Here is a 17,867-nt window from a genome sequence, read left to right on the forward strand (position 1 = left end):
TGTCGGTAGTATCCCGCTAGTCCCAAAAAGGATCTCACCTCTCGCAACATCCTCGGGTGAGGCCACTTCTGGACAGCCTCAACCTTACTGACAGCTGGTCGTACTCCTTCGGGAGTCACCACATGACCCAGGTATTCAATACGGTCTTGAAACAACTGATATTTTTGAGGCTTTGTTACGGGTCCGGGTGGTGGAACCTCTGTGCTGCGATGCAAGGAGGGACCAGAGGGGCGTAACTAAGTGCCTACACGGACCGACCCTGGTCACACGGCGGCTTAGTCGACTCAGTGAATCAGGAAGGGACCAGGAAGGTGAACCAGGTGCCACTCTGGGACCGACCTTGTGTGAGAGCAGGTGACTCCCACGGGTCAGATGGCTACAGCAGATGAGCACGGCCGGAAGACAGACAGGAGATACGGGTAGGCGAGCAGGCTGGCGAGCACGGCTGATAGACAGGCTGTCCTGTCGGGCACGGCTGATAGACAGGCTGGCGGGCACTGCTAATAGACAGACTGGCAGGCACAGGGATCTGAGGGCTGAGGAGAGTGTTTAGCACACAAACAACAACCTTGCACAGGCACCTCCATATTGGAGGGGGTGCTTTAAATAGGAGTAGTCCTCCAGGGATTGGCCGGGGACTCTTTAGGACGACTCGCGCAGACCCTTTAAGAAGGAGGGAACGCCCGCACCCTAAGCACAGTGCCCGGGAAGCTGAGCGTGGTGTGCGCACCCCGGGCAGTAGCAGGGGAACTGGATGATGCTGGACCGGAGCTGCAGCGGTGAGGGGATCGGCGTCTCTGCCCGGCAGGAGGCAGAGACGCCGACGCTACAAGCTTTATCTTCAACCAATGGTCACAAAGTCATTGAAGGACCTACTGAAGCTTCTGAAGATTATCCTTAAACGATGTCCCAAACACCACCACGTCATCCAGGTAGACCAATACTGACTCAAAGTTGAGGTCGCCCAAGCAATGTTCCATTAGTCGCTGAAAGGTTCTCGGCACATTGGAGAGACCAAACGGCATCCTGTTAGATTCATAGAGTCCCATGGGTAGGATGAACGCCGTCTTTGCCTTGTCTTTCTCAGCCACAGGGACTTGCCAGTATCCAGTGGCCAAGTCGAGGGTTGAGAAGTACTTAGCTCGACCCAGCGCTGATAGTGATTCTTCAATCCAGGGAAGAGGTTAGGCATCCCGTACAGTGTGAGTATTCAATTTTCTATAGCCGACACAGAATCAAAGGGACCCATACTTTTTACATACTAAGACCACGGGCGCTGCACATGGACTTTGGCACTCTCGTATGACCTCATTGTTCAGCATGTTGGCTACCATGTTCTTTACTTCTTGATACATCTTCGGAGGGATCTGCCGATAACGTTCTCGAATTGGAGGCGTGTCCATGGTTGGAATCTCATGATCGATGGTAAAGGAACAGGAGCCTCTGTTGAGCAAGAGTCAGGGTCCTCCTATCCACTCCCATCCAATCCATCATGATTCGGCCATTCCACTCAGCAGTCGGGTCTTCCTTCCTGGTCAACTCAACAGCATAAGTCCTGGCAGAGCTCCTATCAGGCCGGAGTTCAAACCCTGTTCTTTGAAGTATCTCTCTGTCAGGCACATAGACTTCTATCAGTAATGTACCCCCGGGTATAGTAACTTCGCTGTCCAGCACGTTAATGAAACAGACAGGCACGCAGCCATCTCTCACCGTCGCTAGTGCACGGGCCACCAAAGGCTTCGCCTGGGATGACTCGTCAAACATTGTCTCAATCAGTAGTTCCAGACCTTTCAGCATACGCGAGGTTCCTACAGGCAACATCAGAAGTTGTTCTTTGTTCGGTACGATCACCACTGGTGCACAAAAGGGAACCATGATGAGGCCTACCAATCGGCCAGACGGGGCACTTCTCTGAAAGCCACAACTTCTCACCATCCGCTGAAGGACCCTCTGAGTTGGCCGGTGAGCTGTAGCGCATTGCCAATATCGCGTTCCTTCCTTAGCGAGCAGACGGTGATCCAGATCTCATAATACATTCATCCCCAAGGTTACGTCCATTCCTCGTCTAGGGGGATGATCGACCAGAACCACTCCTTTTGTACCGATGTCTTGGCCGCATAGCATCACTCTCATCCACACAATTCCCTTCACAAGCAATTGTCCATTGTTGGCTGCTGTAAGTCGAATAACGCTGCCGTCTTCAGGCTCCATCATATGACCGAAATGATTCTCAAAGACCTCAAGGAGCATGAAGGTGCATTCAGACCCGCTGTCCACCAGACACCTTACTTTATGTCCTTCAAAATCAGCCTCTAACACTGGACTGCAGGAATACAAGTCACATTCTCCACGTGAAGGGCTTGGTTGATTGGGGGCTACTGCAGGATGCCCAGCTACTGCAGCGGTTGGTAGTTTAACGCTGGAGCCACCACATCTGAGTCAGTCCCGGCATCGCAGTCTCTGACAAGATGACCATATTGTTGACAACTCCAACAGAGGGGCCCCCTGGATCTTCGAACACCAGGAGCGCTCCCTTGGTTCCACCTCTGCGGCCAAATCGGGACCGACGGAGGAGCTCGGGAGGGTGCGGTCGTCCTTTGGGGTCACAAAGATCTCGCCCTCATCTGGGACACCTCTAGTCGAAGATCCTTCATTTTTGTGCGCAGAGCCTGCACCAAGTCCTTCAAGGTATCCGGGTCTTCGGATCCTGTCTGGCCTTGCGTTACCTGCGTGCTATTTAAGACTTTCTCGGTCACGGGCGTGGACTCTTCTTCTCTTTCTATTGCGGCGAGGTAGATCTGGTAAAAAGTCATATCGGCCGTCGTCCGGGTCATCTCCCGTAACTTGTCCCGTAAGAATTTATTGGCTAACCCAGAAATGAACTGATCCCGCAACAGCCTTTCCACTTCCCTGAAAGCTCCTTTGGCTTCAGGGTCCCGCCGTTGAATTTCATTCAGCGTTTCTTGCAAAGCATTGGAGTATTGCATTAGTGTCTCGCCCTCATGCTGCGGCTAATTAAAAAAAGAACTTCGCAGATGCGTCACTGTGACACCCCTATACCCGTGGGTTCCCTCCAGCAGTGCAAGTATCTTATCTAAGGTGTCTCGTTCAGACTCGGTCCTGACCATTACTATCCGCCTGGCGTCACCCTCTAGTGCATTCAATGCTATCTCTGCTCGCAACCCCGGGATCAAATTGCACATTTTAATCACACTCCGCACCCTTTCTGTCCAATCTTGCAACAACATATTTTTACCATCATACTTCGGCAAATGCTCTAATAGCATGCCAGCCGGGAGGTATCCCCCCGAAGCTAAAACAGGGGGAGGTGGATTCAGTGCCTCAGCCGGGGCCACCGCTGCTACGGTGTCATCTCCCTCCATGTCCTTGTCCAAGGCAATGCTGTGTCCTGCCGACTACGCCAAGTTGTAGACCGAGTACCGAGGGGGTCTCTCACAGAGCACAGCGGACTGAGGACAAAGGATACTAGAGTCAATTTGTTGGGGGTAACACCTTTTTACTAAAGACTGGAACTGGGTTGCCCCGGCAATGCAAATAAGGAACAACAATAAATCTCACACACACCTAGCTGACCCTTGTGCTCCACAACCAGCAGGCCCAGGATGTACTAACAACACAACTATAATTTGCCTACCGAGTGTTACCCAGAGGAATGATGTAAACAGATGGGGATGGGTGCACAAGGCAGCCAGTACAGTGGTGTAGTGCAAGCAAGGTGGATTATAATGAGGGCAATTTGGGCTACCGCCCGGGGCCCGGCCTTTCACGAGGGCCCATTGTCCAAAGAGTAATTGCCCCCATTATTACTTGTTTAAGCTGGGTCCACCCTGCTGAATGACGTCTGGCAGGACGTACCCAGCATACAGAGCGTGGGCTCGTCTGTTTAAGAGAGATGGTAGATCTCTCTGCCGGAGAGGAGCATCTGATGGCGTCGCTCCTGAAGACAGGAGAAGCTGTGCCTGCCTGCGTGGTCTCTCAGTCCTCTGCACATCACAGTCTGCTTCCTGTGTACGCACGGAGTGTAAAGTATCTATGTGGCAGACTGGGAGTGTGCTCTGTATGTAAAGGCAGGGAGCTGGGGGCCATTGTAATTACTACAACTTGTGGGGGGATGGGAGTGTGATTGAACTACATGGGGCAGATGCCCCTCACAATGTCCTCTCCACTTTGGGAATTAGCTTGTATCATGTATTTATATAGCACATGAAGAGATCACAGTTAAATAGATGTAATGTTTTCAGTCTCAGTGTGACCTCAGGCTTCTCCTCTTTGCCTTACCCATCTCAAATGAAAGGGGTGATCCAGGCTATGTGCCCACGATGCAGAAATGCTCCGGATTTTTTCCTGAGCGTTTCTACATCTCCCCTGGCAGAAAAAAAACGCATGCAGATTGTACATGCGTTTTTCCTGCCAGGGACATGCGGAAGTGAAGCGTTCTTCACATACATTTCCGCATGCAGGTTGTCAAGCGCTTTCCAAGCGATTTTAGCATCACTTGGAAAGTGCTTGACAACTCGGTCACACTATATAAATCCATGCAAACGGCATGGATTTATATAGTGTGACCCGAGAGAATGTCAAAAAATAAACCTATACTTACCTTCTGATGGCCCCTGCAATCTTGCTGCGCTCCTGTGCTGGCTGCCGGCAGATTGCGGTACGCTGTACTGAAGGACTTGCCGTTACATGACTGTGTCATCACCACAGGTCCTTCAGTCCTGCGTGATCTGTAGGCAAGCACAGGGAAGGAGTCCGGGGGCCGTCGGAAGGTGAATATAATCTTTATTTTTTATTTTATTCTTTTTTTTTTACAGCTTTTAGGGTACCTGGGTGTGGAGGAGAGTCTCCTGTCCTCCAGACCCGGGTACCATCTGCACATTAGAACGCGCCAATTACGCAATTACAGATGCAGTCTTGCGTAATCCATGAGTTCTAATGCAAGTCAATGGCGGCGAAAACGCAGCACTTCGGCAAAATAATTGGCAGTGCTGCGTTTTTTTCCGCAATGATAATCCGCAGCGGAGATTTCCGCAGCATGAGCACAGCACATGCGGATTATCATTGGGGAACATGGCAGGCCTTCTACCAAGCGTTTTTTAAGCATTTCTGCAGCGTTTTTTCCACTGCGGAAACGCTTAAAAAACGCATCGTGGGCACACAGCCTTATAGAGGAATTTCTGCTGGCAGCCCAGTAAAATATTACATTTAATTAACTGGGATCTGTTTATGTGGTTTATAAATATATGAGGCAAGCAAAATGCCAAAGTGGAGGGCACAGTGTGCAGGGGCATTTGCCCCATGTAGTTCAATCACACTCCCATCACCCACATTTTATCCATAACAATAATGGCCAATTGCCTTTAGATACAGAGCACTGCTGCAAATTCTGCTTCTGTGTATTTATACCATTGTCACTATTTCACATGCAAATATGCAGTTAATAGCGTTCTGAAGTGATGTGACCAGTGTGCTGAGAGTCCCGCTGCCAGCAGTAATTATACTTTATTCCTTTCAGTTGCCTCAGGCTTTCCGTCATAGATGTGCGTCCAGCATGGCTTTATGGCTGTAACTACATCCTAGCGCTCAGCATTAGGCAGGATTCACACGGTACCGGAAATATCCGTGTGTCCGTGTGCCACATCAGGATCACACGGACCGGCGCCTGGGAATCCGTGTACAGTTAGCGCTGTTCCCAAGCGCAGGGTGCTGAACACTGCTCTCGCAATGTCCCTGTGTAAAAATAAGAATAAAATAATAAAATCCTTATACTCACCTGTCTGGAGATGTCCCCCCCTGTAATCTTCCGACTGCTGACGTCGAGGAGCCGGGCAGAATGAGCCGCTCCAGCGGGTGGGCACCGGTGTTGTGCTGAGCTCAGGACCAGTGTCCTGTCACTCACTGAGCGCAGCTCCGGAGCAGCTCATTCTCCCCGGCATCAGCGGTCAGAGGATTGCAGCGGGGGACATCTCCGAACAGGTGAGTATATGGATTTTATTATTTTATTCTTATTTTTACACAGGGACACAGGAAGAGCTGACACTACTACCCCCATCATTTTCCCTGCTGGTGCTTATCGCAGGGACAATCGGCACTAGGGAACAGTGCTAACTGTGGCGCTGGTTCCCAGGCACCGGTACGTGTCACACAGATATCATCCGTATGGGATGTTTTGCGGACCATACATCCACAAAAAAACGGACATGTCAGCGTGTGGAATACATGGACACACAGTCTGTGGAAACACACTGACATGTGCACAGACCCATTCATTTGAATGGGTCTGCGTGTGTCAGTGTCTCCAGTACGTGTGGAAACTGTCACCACATGTACTGGAAACGCGGAAATGTGAAAGAGGCCTTAGATACAGCTTTCAATCAGTGCAGGGATGCAGTTACAGCCGCTGCTCACTATGCACAGAGCAGTGACTGAGGCCGTGCCGGCCTCACCCCTATGACTGGAAAGTTAGGGTCACACAAGCATATAAAAAAAAAAAAAAAAAAAAAATCGGTCCCATTCTCATGAATAAAATTGGTACGATTTTTTTCTCACTTGTGATATATAGGAGGCTCTGTGCGGGCTCATACTGTATATGGGGGTTTATACTGTTGGGGGTTATGTGCGGACTCATACTTTATATTGGAGGCTATGTGGGGGCTCATTATGTATATGAGAGGCTACAGTGGTGGCCAAAAGTATTGGCACCCCTGCAATTCTGTCAGATAATACTCAGTTTCTTCCTGAAAATGATTGCAATCACAAATTCTTTGGTATTATTATCTTCATTTAATTTGTCTTCAATGAAAAAACACAAAAAGAATTGTCCTAAAGCCAAATTGGATATAATTCCACACCAAACCTAAAAAAGGGGGTGGACAAAAGTATTGGCACTGTTTGAAAAATCATGTGATGCTTCTCTAATTCGTGTAATTAACAGCACCTGTAACTTACCTGTGGCACCTAACAGGTGTTGGCAATAACTAAATCACACTTGCAGCCAGTTAACATGGATTAAAGTTGACTCAAACTCTGTCCTGTGTCCTTGTGTGTACCACATTGAGCATGGAGAAAAGAAAGAAGACCAAAGAACTGTCTGACGACTGGAGAAACCAAATTGTGAGGAAGCATGAGCAATCTCAAGGCTACAAGTCCATCTCCAAAGACCTGAATGTTCCTGTGTCTTCCGTGCGCAGTGTCATCAAGAAGTTTAAAGCCCATGGCACTGTGGCTAACCTCCCTAGATGTGGACGGAAAAGAAAAATTGACGAGAGATTTCAACGCAAGATTGTGCGGATGGTGGATAAAGAACCTCGACTAACATCCAAACAAGTTCAAGCTGCCCTGCAGTCCGAGGGTACAACAGTGTCAACCCGTACTATCCGTCGGCGTCTGAATGAAAAGGGACTGTATGGTAGGATACCCAGGAAGACCCCACTTCTTACCCCGAGACATAAAAAAGCCAGGCTGGAGTTTGCCAAAACTTACCTGAGAAAGCCTAAAACGTTTTGGAAGAATGTTCTCTGGTCAGATGAGACAAAAGTAGAGCTTTTTGGGAAAAAGCATCAACATAGAGTGTACAGGAAAAAAAAAAAGAGTCATTCAAAGAAAAGAACACGGTCCCTACAGTCAAACATGGCAGAGGTTCCCTGATGTTTTGGGGTTGCTTTGCTGCCTCTGGCATTGGACTGCTTGACCGTGTGCATGGCATTATGAAGTCTGAAGACTACCAACAAGTTTTGCAGCATAATGTAGGGCCCAGTGTGAGAAAGCTGGGTCTCCCTCAGAGGTCATGAGTAGTGTTGAGCATTTGGATACTGTAATATCGGGTATCGGCCGATATTCGTGGTATCAGAGTTCCGATACTGAGTTCCGATACTTTTACAATATCGGATAGCGGAATCGGAAGTTCCCATAATGCCAGTGCTTTGCAGTGTCTCTGAAGGATGACAAGCTGGATGGCAGCACTCAGCTGCGATCCAGCCTGTCATCAGAATGCCTTCCGAGCGTGAGAGAATTCTCCTCATTGTTTAAAAGCCGGCGGGCGGTAAAAAGCCGGCGGGTGGTAAAATGCCGCCGGCTTTTAAACAATCACACAGCCCCATACTGCTTCCCCACAGACTCCCACCCCGATCCTCCGCTCCCCTCGCCACCTCACATCCCGATCGTAAGTTAGGACCGGGCGGGGAGCGCAGCACCAGGGAGCGGGAAGTGAAGGACCCGGGCGGGGAAGCCGGCAGTGAAAAGACTTCACCGCCGGCTTTCCCGTTCTGTGCTGCGCTCTCCCACCGGTTATTTCAAATGAACAGCTGAGGTATCAGGTGATGCTGATCAGCTGTTCATTTGAAGTAGCCGCGGTGCCCTCAGAGGGTTCATGTGAGTTCATGCTTCACTGCATTGCATGAACTCACATGAACTTTCCCACGGCCGCACAGGTCAGCCACACCTCCCAGACCATCAGACCCATCATGATTGGTGTGTTCGCGGTGTCTGTGCGATGTCTGGGGGTGTCTGCGTGCAGGCAGACATAGGCCGATGTGACACTACTACTCCCATCAGCCTATGTCTGTCCCCAGTCCACTCGTGCCAGCAGGATCAGCTCGATGGGAGCAGTAGTTCCCATCAGCCTGATCCTGCTATTTAAACTGCCCCATATGTTATTTTTGCCCCTATGCATCTTTTATTCTTTTAGGCCCCCATATATTTTTTTTGTTTTTGGTCCCCAATAAATTTAAATCCATTTCATTGGTGGCCAGTGGTTATCTAAAATAAATTAGTTTATACATTACCTGTCCCCGCCGATCGCCATCTAAAATAAAGTAAAAAATAAAAAAATACACCTATACTCACCTAGACACCTAATTCCCCGAAGCCATCGATCTCCTGTAATAAAATATAAAATAATAAACCACAACCTTATCCTTACCCCTCCGTTGTAGTCCACGAGTGTCCCACGAAGATCTCCAGTTTAGAGCAGCCACATAGAATGTGACCGCTCTGAACCGCTGCCGCCGCCAGAATGACGGGGCCGTAAAGCAGCCCCGTCATTGCATAAGCGGGTTCGCCGGAGTTCAGGCAGCGCTGCTCCGGTTAGCTCCTTTACGGCCCTGCTGTACCGTGAGAAATTCCCACGGTACAGCAGTGCCGTAAAGGAGGTCTCCGGAGCTGCGCTACCTGAATGCACTCCGGTGACCTCAGTCAGGGCTCACGCTGCCGGAAGCGGACGTGTTCCCGGCAGTGTGAGCTTACAGCAGCCATGCACAGCTGTCACCATCTCCAGATGTGACAGCTGTGCATGGGAGATCAGCGCAGGAACGTGGACAGGTAACTATTTTTTTTAGTAAACTAAGAATTAAATAAAATGGTGTGTTTTATTTCAAATAAATTATTTTTTTCTGGGTGTAGTGTGTTTTTTTCTTTTTAAACACTTTGTAGGTTAGTAATGGGGGTGTCTTATAGACGCCCATCATTACTAACCTGGGCTTCATGGCAACTGGCGCTGACATGAACCCCACCACTATTACCCCCTGTCACCGCACCAGGGCAGCGTGGAAGAGTGAGGCTAAGTGCCAGAATTGGCGCATCCTATGGATGGCTGACGGCTGGCACCCTTCCTGGGCTATTAATATCAGCCCACAGCTGTCTGCCTAGCCTTTGCTAGCTATTAAAATAGGGGGGACCCCACGTCATTTATTGGGGGGGTCCCCAATTTTAATAGCTAGTAAAGGCTAGGTATTCAGCTGGGGACTGATATTAGTAGCCTGGGAAGCTCCGTGGGTATTAAAGATGCCGTCCCTAAATTATTATTTATTTTTTAATTAATTTTTCCCAAAAATGTTGACGTGGGCTTCGCCATATTTTTGTATGCCAGAAGGTACAGCATCCAGGAACGGGCTGCCCCCAACTCCCAGCTGCCCGGACACAACAATATAGGGAAGCCCTTTTTTTTTATTATTATTATTTCATGAATTTCATGAAATAATTAAAAAAAAAAATACGCCGGGCTTCGCCCTATTTTTGTGTCCAGCCAGGTACAACTAAGCAGCTGGGGGCTGGAATCCACAGCGCAGGGTGGCCCAAGCTTTGTGGACCCCCCTGCTGCGAACTGCAGTCCGCAGCCACCCCAGAAAATATCGCGTTCATAGAAGCGCCATCTTCTGGCGCTCTATCCAGCTCATCCAGGGCCCTGGTGCGGTGGCTCACTGGGTAATAAAGGGGTTAGGGCCAGCTTTGCATTATCCGCTGGCCCTAGGCCCGAAATTCATGGGGTCACGCCAATATTAGGCTATGTGCCCACGATGCAGAAATGAAGCAGAAATTTTCCTGACCATTTCCGAATTTCCTTGCCAGAAAAACGCATGCGGTTTCTATGAGCGTTTTTTACGCGTTTTTGAAGCATTTTTGAAGACAAATAAAGTTAGTGAAGAAAAAAAAAAAAAAAGGCCAATTTGATGTCATTTCCTAGTCCAACCCCTAATCAATGTATAAAAAAAAAAAAAAGTGGGCTCACGCGTATTTTTAAGGAAAAGAGGGAAAGCTGAGGGCTGATTTAATAGTCTGGGAAGTAGCCAAGGATCATGGCCCCTTCCCTTGCTATTAATATCAGTCCACAGCAGTTAGCTTAGGCTTTACAGCCCATTCTACAGGTGAGACCCCCCCCCCCCAAAAAAAAAAAAAAAAAAAAATAGGGTCCCCCTATGAATTGGAGCCAGCAAAGGCTAGGTGGACAGCTGCGACCTGATATTAATAGCCTAGAAAGGGGCCCCCTCCCAGGCTATAATATCAGCCCTCAGCCGCCCCAAATTTGGCACATCCTATTTGTGCGCCAAATCTGGCGCTTAGCCTCGCTCTTCCACACTGCCCAGGTGCGGTGGCAGGGGGTAATAGTGGTGGGGTTCATGTCAGCGCCAGCTGCCATGAAGCCCAGGTTAGTAATGATGGGCATCTATAAGACACCCCCATTACTAACCTACAAAGTGTTAAAAAGAAAAAAAAACACACTACACCCAGAAAGAAATAATTTATTTGAAATAAAACACACAATTTTATTTAATTCTTAGTTTACTAAAAAAAAAAATAGTTACCTGTCCACGTTCCTGCGCTGATCTCCCATGCACAGCTGTCACATCTGGAGATGTGACAGCTGTCATTGCTGCTGTAAGCTCACACTGCCGGGAACATGTCCGCTCCCGGCAGCGTGAGCCCCTGACTGAGGTCACCAGAGTGCATTCAGTCAGCGCAGCTCCGGTGACCTCCTCTACGGCCCTGCTGTACCGTGGGAATTTCTCATGGTCAGGAGCAGCGCTGCATGAACTCCGGAAAATTTCTGCTTCATTTCTGCATCGTGGGCACATAGCCTAATATTGGCGTGACCACATGAATTTCGGGCTTAGGGCCAGCGGATAATACAAAGCTGGCCCTAACCCCTTTATTAGCCAGTGAGCCACCACACCAGGGCCCTGGATGAGCTGGATAGAGCGCCAGAAGATGGCGCTTCTATGAACGCGATATTTTCTGGGGTGGCTGCTTGGGCCACCCTGCGCTGTGGATTTCAGCCCCCAGCTGCTTAGTTGTACCTGGTTGGACACAAAAATAGGGCGAAGCCCCACGTATTTTTTTTTTTTTACTTATTTCATGAAATCCATGAAATAATAAAAAAAAAAAAAAAAAAAGGGCTTCCCTATATTGTTGTGTCCGGCCAGGAACAAATAGGCAGCTGGGAGTTTGGGGCAGCCCGTTCCTGGATGCTGTACCTGCTGGCATACAAAAATATGGGGAAGCCCACGTCAAAATTTTTGGGAAAAATGTATTAAAAAATAAATAATAATTTAGGGACGGCATCTTTATTAACCCCTCAAGTGTCATTTAGTGTTAAAATAAAGGATTTATTTTAAAAAAAAGTGGCATGGGATCCCCCATAATTTTAGTCTCTAGCGGAGGTTAAGCAGACAGCTGGGGCAGATGTTTGAAGCCTGGGAAGGGGGTAATACCCACAGAGCTTCCCAGGCTACTAATATCAGTCCCCAGCTGAATACCTAGCCTTTACTAGCTATTAAAATGGGGGACCCCCCAAAAAAATGACGTGTGATCCCCCCTATTTTAATAGCTAGCAAAGGCTAGGCAGACAGCTGTGGGCTGATATTAAGCCCAGGAAGGGTGGCATGAGTATTGGCCCCCTCCCAGGCTAGAAACACCAGCCGTCAGTCGCCCCAGAAATGGCGCATCCATAGGATGCGCCAATTCTGGCACTTAGCCTCGCTCTTCCACGCTGCCCTGGTGCGGTGGCAGGGGGTAATAGTGGTGGGGTTCATGTCAGCGCCAGCTGCCATGAAGCCCAGGTTAGTAATGATGGGCGTCTATAAGACACCCCCATTACTAACCTACAAAGTGTTAAAAAGAAAAAAAAACACACTACACCCAGAAAAAAATAATTTATTTGAAATAAAACTCACCATTTTATTTAATTCTTAGTTTACTAAAAAAAAAATAGTTACCAGTCCACGTTCCTGCGCTGATCTCCCATGCACAGCTGTCACATCTGGAGATGTGACAGCTGTGCATGGCTGCTGTAAGCTCACACTGCCGGGAACACGTCCTCTCCCGGCAGCGTGAGCCCTGACTGTGGTCACCGGAGTGCATTCAGGCAGCGCAGCTCCGGAGACCTCCTTTACGGCACTGCTCTACCGTGGGAATTTCTCACGGTACAGCAGGGCAGTAAAGGAGCTAACCGGAGCAGCGCTGCCTGAACTCCGGCGAACCCGCTTATGCAATGACGGGGCTGCTTTACGGCCCCGTCATTCTAACGGCGGCAGCGGTTTAGAGCGGTCACGTTTTATGTGGCTGCTCTAAACTGGAGATCTTCGTGGGACACTCGTGGACTACTACGGAGGGGTAAGGATAAGGTTGTGGTTTATTATTTTATATTTTATTACAGGAGATCGATGGCTTCGGGGAATTAGGTGTCTAGGTGAGTATAGGTGTATTTTTTTATTTTTTACTTTATTTTAGGTGGCGATCGGCAGGGACAGGTAATGTGTGAACTAATTTATTTTAGATAACCACTGGCCACCAATGACATGTATTTAAAATTTATTGGGGACCAAAAACAAAAAAAATATAAGGGGGCCTAAAAGAATAAAAGATGCATAGGGGCAAAAATAACATATGGGGAAGTTTAAATAGCAGGATCAGGCTGATGGGAACTACTGCTCCCATCGAGCTGATCCTGCAGGCACGAGTGGACGGGGGACAGACATAGGCCGATGGGAGTAGTAGTGTCACATCGGCCTATGTCTGCCTGCACGCAGACACCCGCAGACATCGCGCACACACCCGCAGACATCGCACAGACACCGCGCACACACCAATCATGATGGGTCTGATGATCTGGGAGGTGTGGCTGACCTGTGCGGCCGTGGGAAAGTTCATGTGAGTTCATGCAATGCAGTGAAGCATGAACTCACATGAACCCTCTGAGGGCACCGCGGCTACTTCAAATGAAGAGCTGATCAGCATCACCTGATACCTCAGCTGTTCATTTGAAATAACCGGCGGGAGAGCGCAGCACAGAACGGGAAAGCCGGCGGTGAAGTCTTTTCACTGCCGGCTTCGCCGCCCGGGTCCTTCACTCCCCGCTCCCTGGTGCTGTGCTCCCCGTCCGGTCCTAACTTACGATCGGGATGGGAGGTGGCGAGGGGAGCGGAGGATCGGGGTGGGAGGCTGCAGGGAAGCAGTATGGGGCTGTGTGATTGTTTAAAAGCCGGCGGCTTTTTACCGCCCGCCGGCTTTTAAACAATCAGGAGAATTCTCTCACGCTGGGATGGCATTCTGATATTAGTGTCCCATTGACTTGCATTGGTTTCCGGTATCGGAATCGGCGATATCCGATACTTTTTGGGTATCGGTCCGATCCAATATTTCCCGATATCGGAAGGTATCGCTCAACACTAGTCATGAGTCTTCCAGCAGGACAATTACCCAAAACACACTTCCAAAAGCACTATAAAATGGTTTGAGAGAAAGCACTGGAGGCTTCTAAGGTGGCCCGCAATGAGTCCAGACCTGAATCCCATAGAACACCTGTGGAGAGATCTCAAAATGGCAGTTTGGAGAAGGCACCCTTCAAATATCAGGGACCTGGAGCAGTTTGCCAAAGAAGAATGGTCTACAATTCCAGCAGAGCATTGTAAGAAACTCATTGATGGTTACCGGAAGCGGTTGTTCGCAGTTATTTTGGCTAAAGGTTGTGCAACCAAGTATTACGCTGAGGGTGCCAATACTTTTGTCTGGCCCATTTTTGGAGTTTTGTGTGAAATGATCAATGATTTGATTTTTGCTTCATTCTCTTTTGTGTTTTTTCCTTGCAAGCAAATTAAATGAAGATAATAATATCAAAGAATTTGTGATTGCAATCATTTTCAGGAAGAAACTGAGTATTATCTGACAGAATTGCAGGGGTGCCAATACTTTTGGCCACCACTGTATGTGCAGGCACATTCTCTATATAGGGAGCTATGTGCGAGCTTTTTCTGCATATAGGGAGCTATGTGTGGGCTCATACTGTATAAAGGAGACTATATGGGGGCTCACTCTGTATGTAGGGAGCTATGTGCGGGCTTATTCTGTATATAGATAGCTATGTGCAAGCTCGTACTGTATATATGAGGCTATATGGGAGCTCATACTGTATATATGGAGCTACGTGGAGCTTATACTGTATATAGGTAGTCATGCTGTAGGTAGCTATGTGGGGGCTCATAGTGTGTATATATATATATATATATATATATATATATATATATATATATATATATATATATATATATATATATTAACCTGATGAATCCCTGAATGACCAAAAGAGGGGGGAAACGCATTGGAAGAAAATGCCAATAAGCTAAGTACACAAGTGTTCAAGCTATATACATATATAGGATATTCAATGTCCATAGAAACGTGACTGAGGTATATGGAAGTTTTGGGGTTTTAATTGCACTGCCACATGACCAGCCAGTTATGATCTGAAGGGTTATTCTTTGTTTGATAAGGACATCATATACACTTCTTCTTGGACTTTGTTAGGGTTTTTTCTGATCAGATAGTTGAATAATATTTCTGATACATACCCCTCAGCTCACTAGTATCTATCCTGTATACATTTGTATATGTTCATTACATATTATCTGATCACCTACTGAGGATGCCTGGTCAGTTAGAGTAGCGGTAGCGCTACATAGGGGCAGTCGGTGAGGAGCGGGGGCGCCATACTGTTTCAAGTTAGGATGGCAACCTCCGATGTCAGGAAGGGAATTGTGAAGGCCAAAACGAATCCCTATCTCCCCTCATTTCTGCTCTTATTTTATATCACTGTTTTTCTGTGCAAAGTGTTTGCATTTATGTATGGGGTTTTTAAACTAAATAGAGATTTTTTTAAAAAATGTTTTGTTATGGTTTACACGTATAAGAGCCCCCATAGGTTGATCACTCTGTTCTATTTTATGTAGCGCTATGTACAGTGCTGTACATAAGGGAAAAAAATTGTCGTTTTTCCATCTACAGATGTGAACTAGAGCACCTGTGTGTTACTCACATGACCCATCACAAGAGTTATCAAAGGAGATTATGTGACATGATGGGGGGCCCATGCCTTCCAAACTGCCCGGGGCCCTGGCTACTCTTAATCCACCCCTGAGCGCAAGAGTTAACAAACTTAACCAATCACTATGTTTACAAGACAGTTATACTAAATATACACCATCTCACCACAAGGGGGAGTCTCTAACTAAGGAGGTTCACCCAAGACCAGCCTACAACCAATGTATTTGAGAGCTGGTGTTTGGCGCCAAACTATTCCTGCTATTTGCATGTACCAACAGGATCCTGTGGTGATATCTGAGCTCAGATCTTACTGGCCGGTAACTGCTCTCTGATGAACCTGGAGTCCGAGGAGAGGGTCCTACACTTGTCACAGGAGCACGGTTTCAGTCTGTAAGGCTGGCAGAGGGACTTTCACGTCTCTCAGATGCCCGGGAGAGGAATCCAGCTCTGCATCCAATAACGGTTGTCCCTTCAAGGTAGCTCCTTCTCTCTGGCCAGAGTCACAAGAAAAGCTTCTCCTTCAGGCAAAACTCTATCACGATCTCTACATGCTGCACACGCCAAGCTCTAGGAGTGCAGCTCCACCATCTCTCTCCTCTCTCTTCTCTAGCTCCTCTTTTTGCTGACTCACACCAACAAGTTTACCAAAAAGTTCCTTTCTTTTAGAGGCAACAGGGACCTCTGGTGGCCGGAGGCTGATAAAGCAGCAATGTCCACACAGCTCACTCTTACATCTGACCCATTCCTTTACTTGGGGTCTGTGGGTTCATTAGGGAGGAGCACCATCGGCTTCATCTGCTTACTGCACCAAAATACCTTATCCTGGCCCTGGCTGCTGGTGTAGTGGAGTTATATTACATTCATGGTATCATAATTTCACAGATGTACTGCTCTACATTGAAAGAGAAGATTTTAATGTATGGAGATAGACAAGTGAGAAAACGCTATTGCATCTGAGTACCTGTTAACACTTACAGCACTTCATGCCAGGGGCATACCTATGGGGGAAGCAGGTGGGGCATGTGCCCTGGGTGCAGCTGGCAGGGGGGCGCAGTCAGGCCGCCTAATGCGGCTGTCCAAGGTGTCCCCCCGGCGGCGGAATTCTGCCGCCCCCCTGGACCGGGATTCGACCGTTCTCTGAGTGGGTGTCAAGCTGACAGCCCGTTCAGAGAAGCTGCAGAGTGTTTACTCCCAGTGATTGTACTTGCGTCTTGCAGACACAAGTACAATTGAAGCTCTGACAGTCGATTTAGCGTGACGTCAGCAGCATGATCAGGTCATGTGGTCGTGCTGCTGATGTCACTCACCGGCGCTCACAGGATGGAAGAGCAATGGTGGTAAGTGCTCCTGTGGCTATGGAGCTGAAGACACTGAAGACTCAGACTGGGGGGGGGGGCATATTTATTAATGGTGCAGGGGGGGTATTTATTGTGCAGGGGGGTATTAATTGTGCAGGGGGCATAGTTATTAATTGTGCAGGGGGGTATTAAATTTGCAGGGGGCTATTTATTAATTGTGCAGGTGGGCTATTTATTAATTGTGCAGGGAGGCTGTTTATTAATTGTGCAGGGGAGCTATTAATTGTGCAGGGGGGGCATATTTATTAATTGTGCAGGGGGGCTATTAATTGTGCAGGGAGGCATATTTATTAATTGTGCAGTGGGGCTATTAATTGTGCAGGGAGGCATATTTATTAATTGTGCAGTGGGGCTATTAATTGTGCAGGGGGCATATTTATTAATTGTGCACGGGGCATATTTATTCATTGTTCAGGGGGATATTTATTTATTGTGCAGGGGCCATATTTATTCAGTGTGGAGGAGAGATTTATTCAGTGTAGAGGGGAGATTTAATCTGTGGGAGCAAGTGGGGAGTGGGTGCAGACACATTGGTAGCGAGGGGGAAAATGTGTGTGGACACAGTATGGGAAGCAAGGGTGATGGGATTTTTGCGGATATAGTATGGGGAGTTGCGGGGATGTGTGAGGAGGAAATATTAGTAGGTGAGGGAAACGTGTAAGGAGACTATTGAGGGGAATAGTGTGAGGAGACAGTATGGGGGAAGAAAAATGTAAGTAGGCACAGAATAGAGACTGAGTAGTTGGTGGGCGATAGCATGGGGGACAGTGTAAGGTCACAGCCAGGAGGGAACAGTATGCTAAGGAGGGGGAGTGTGATGAGGGGGCACAGTATAGAGATTGAGCCATATAGGCGGGACACTTTGTGAGGACAGTGTGAAGAGGGGGCCAAGTATGG

The 17,867-nt window shown here is 48.2% G+C and overlaps 1 protein-coding gene across 3 annotated transcripts in view; it reads right to left on the reverse strand.

Annotated features, from left to right (window-relative positions):
- LOC141258003 (kyphoscoliosis peptidase-like) overlaps nucleotides 1–17,867 on the reverse strand; it is a 94,769-nt gene that overhangs the window by 60,341 nt on the left and 16,561 nt on the right. Inside the window, exon 1 of one of the 3 annotated variants that reach the window (XM_073672993.1) lies at nucleotides 15,924–16,235. The exons of the other annotated variants lie outside the window; for them this stretch is intronic. The gene's annotated coding sequence lies outside the window, so the exon portion shown is untranslated. Of the gene's footprint in view, nucleotides 1–15,923; nucleotides 16,236–17,867 lie in introns of those variants that run through there. 3 annotated transcript variants of the gene reach the window in all.

Source organism: Phyllobates terribilis, unplaced genomic scaffold (assembly GCF_046119375.1).
Source record: "Phyllobates terribilis strain yellow unplaced genomic scaffold, ASM4611937v1 Scaffold_3__8_contigs__length_932513732, whole genome shotgun sequence".
In the NCBI taxonomy this organism is placed as follows: domain Eukaryota; kingdom Metazoa; phylum Chordata; class Amphibia; order Anura; family Dendrobatidae; genus Phyllobates; species Phyllobates terribilis.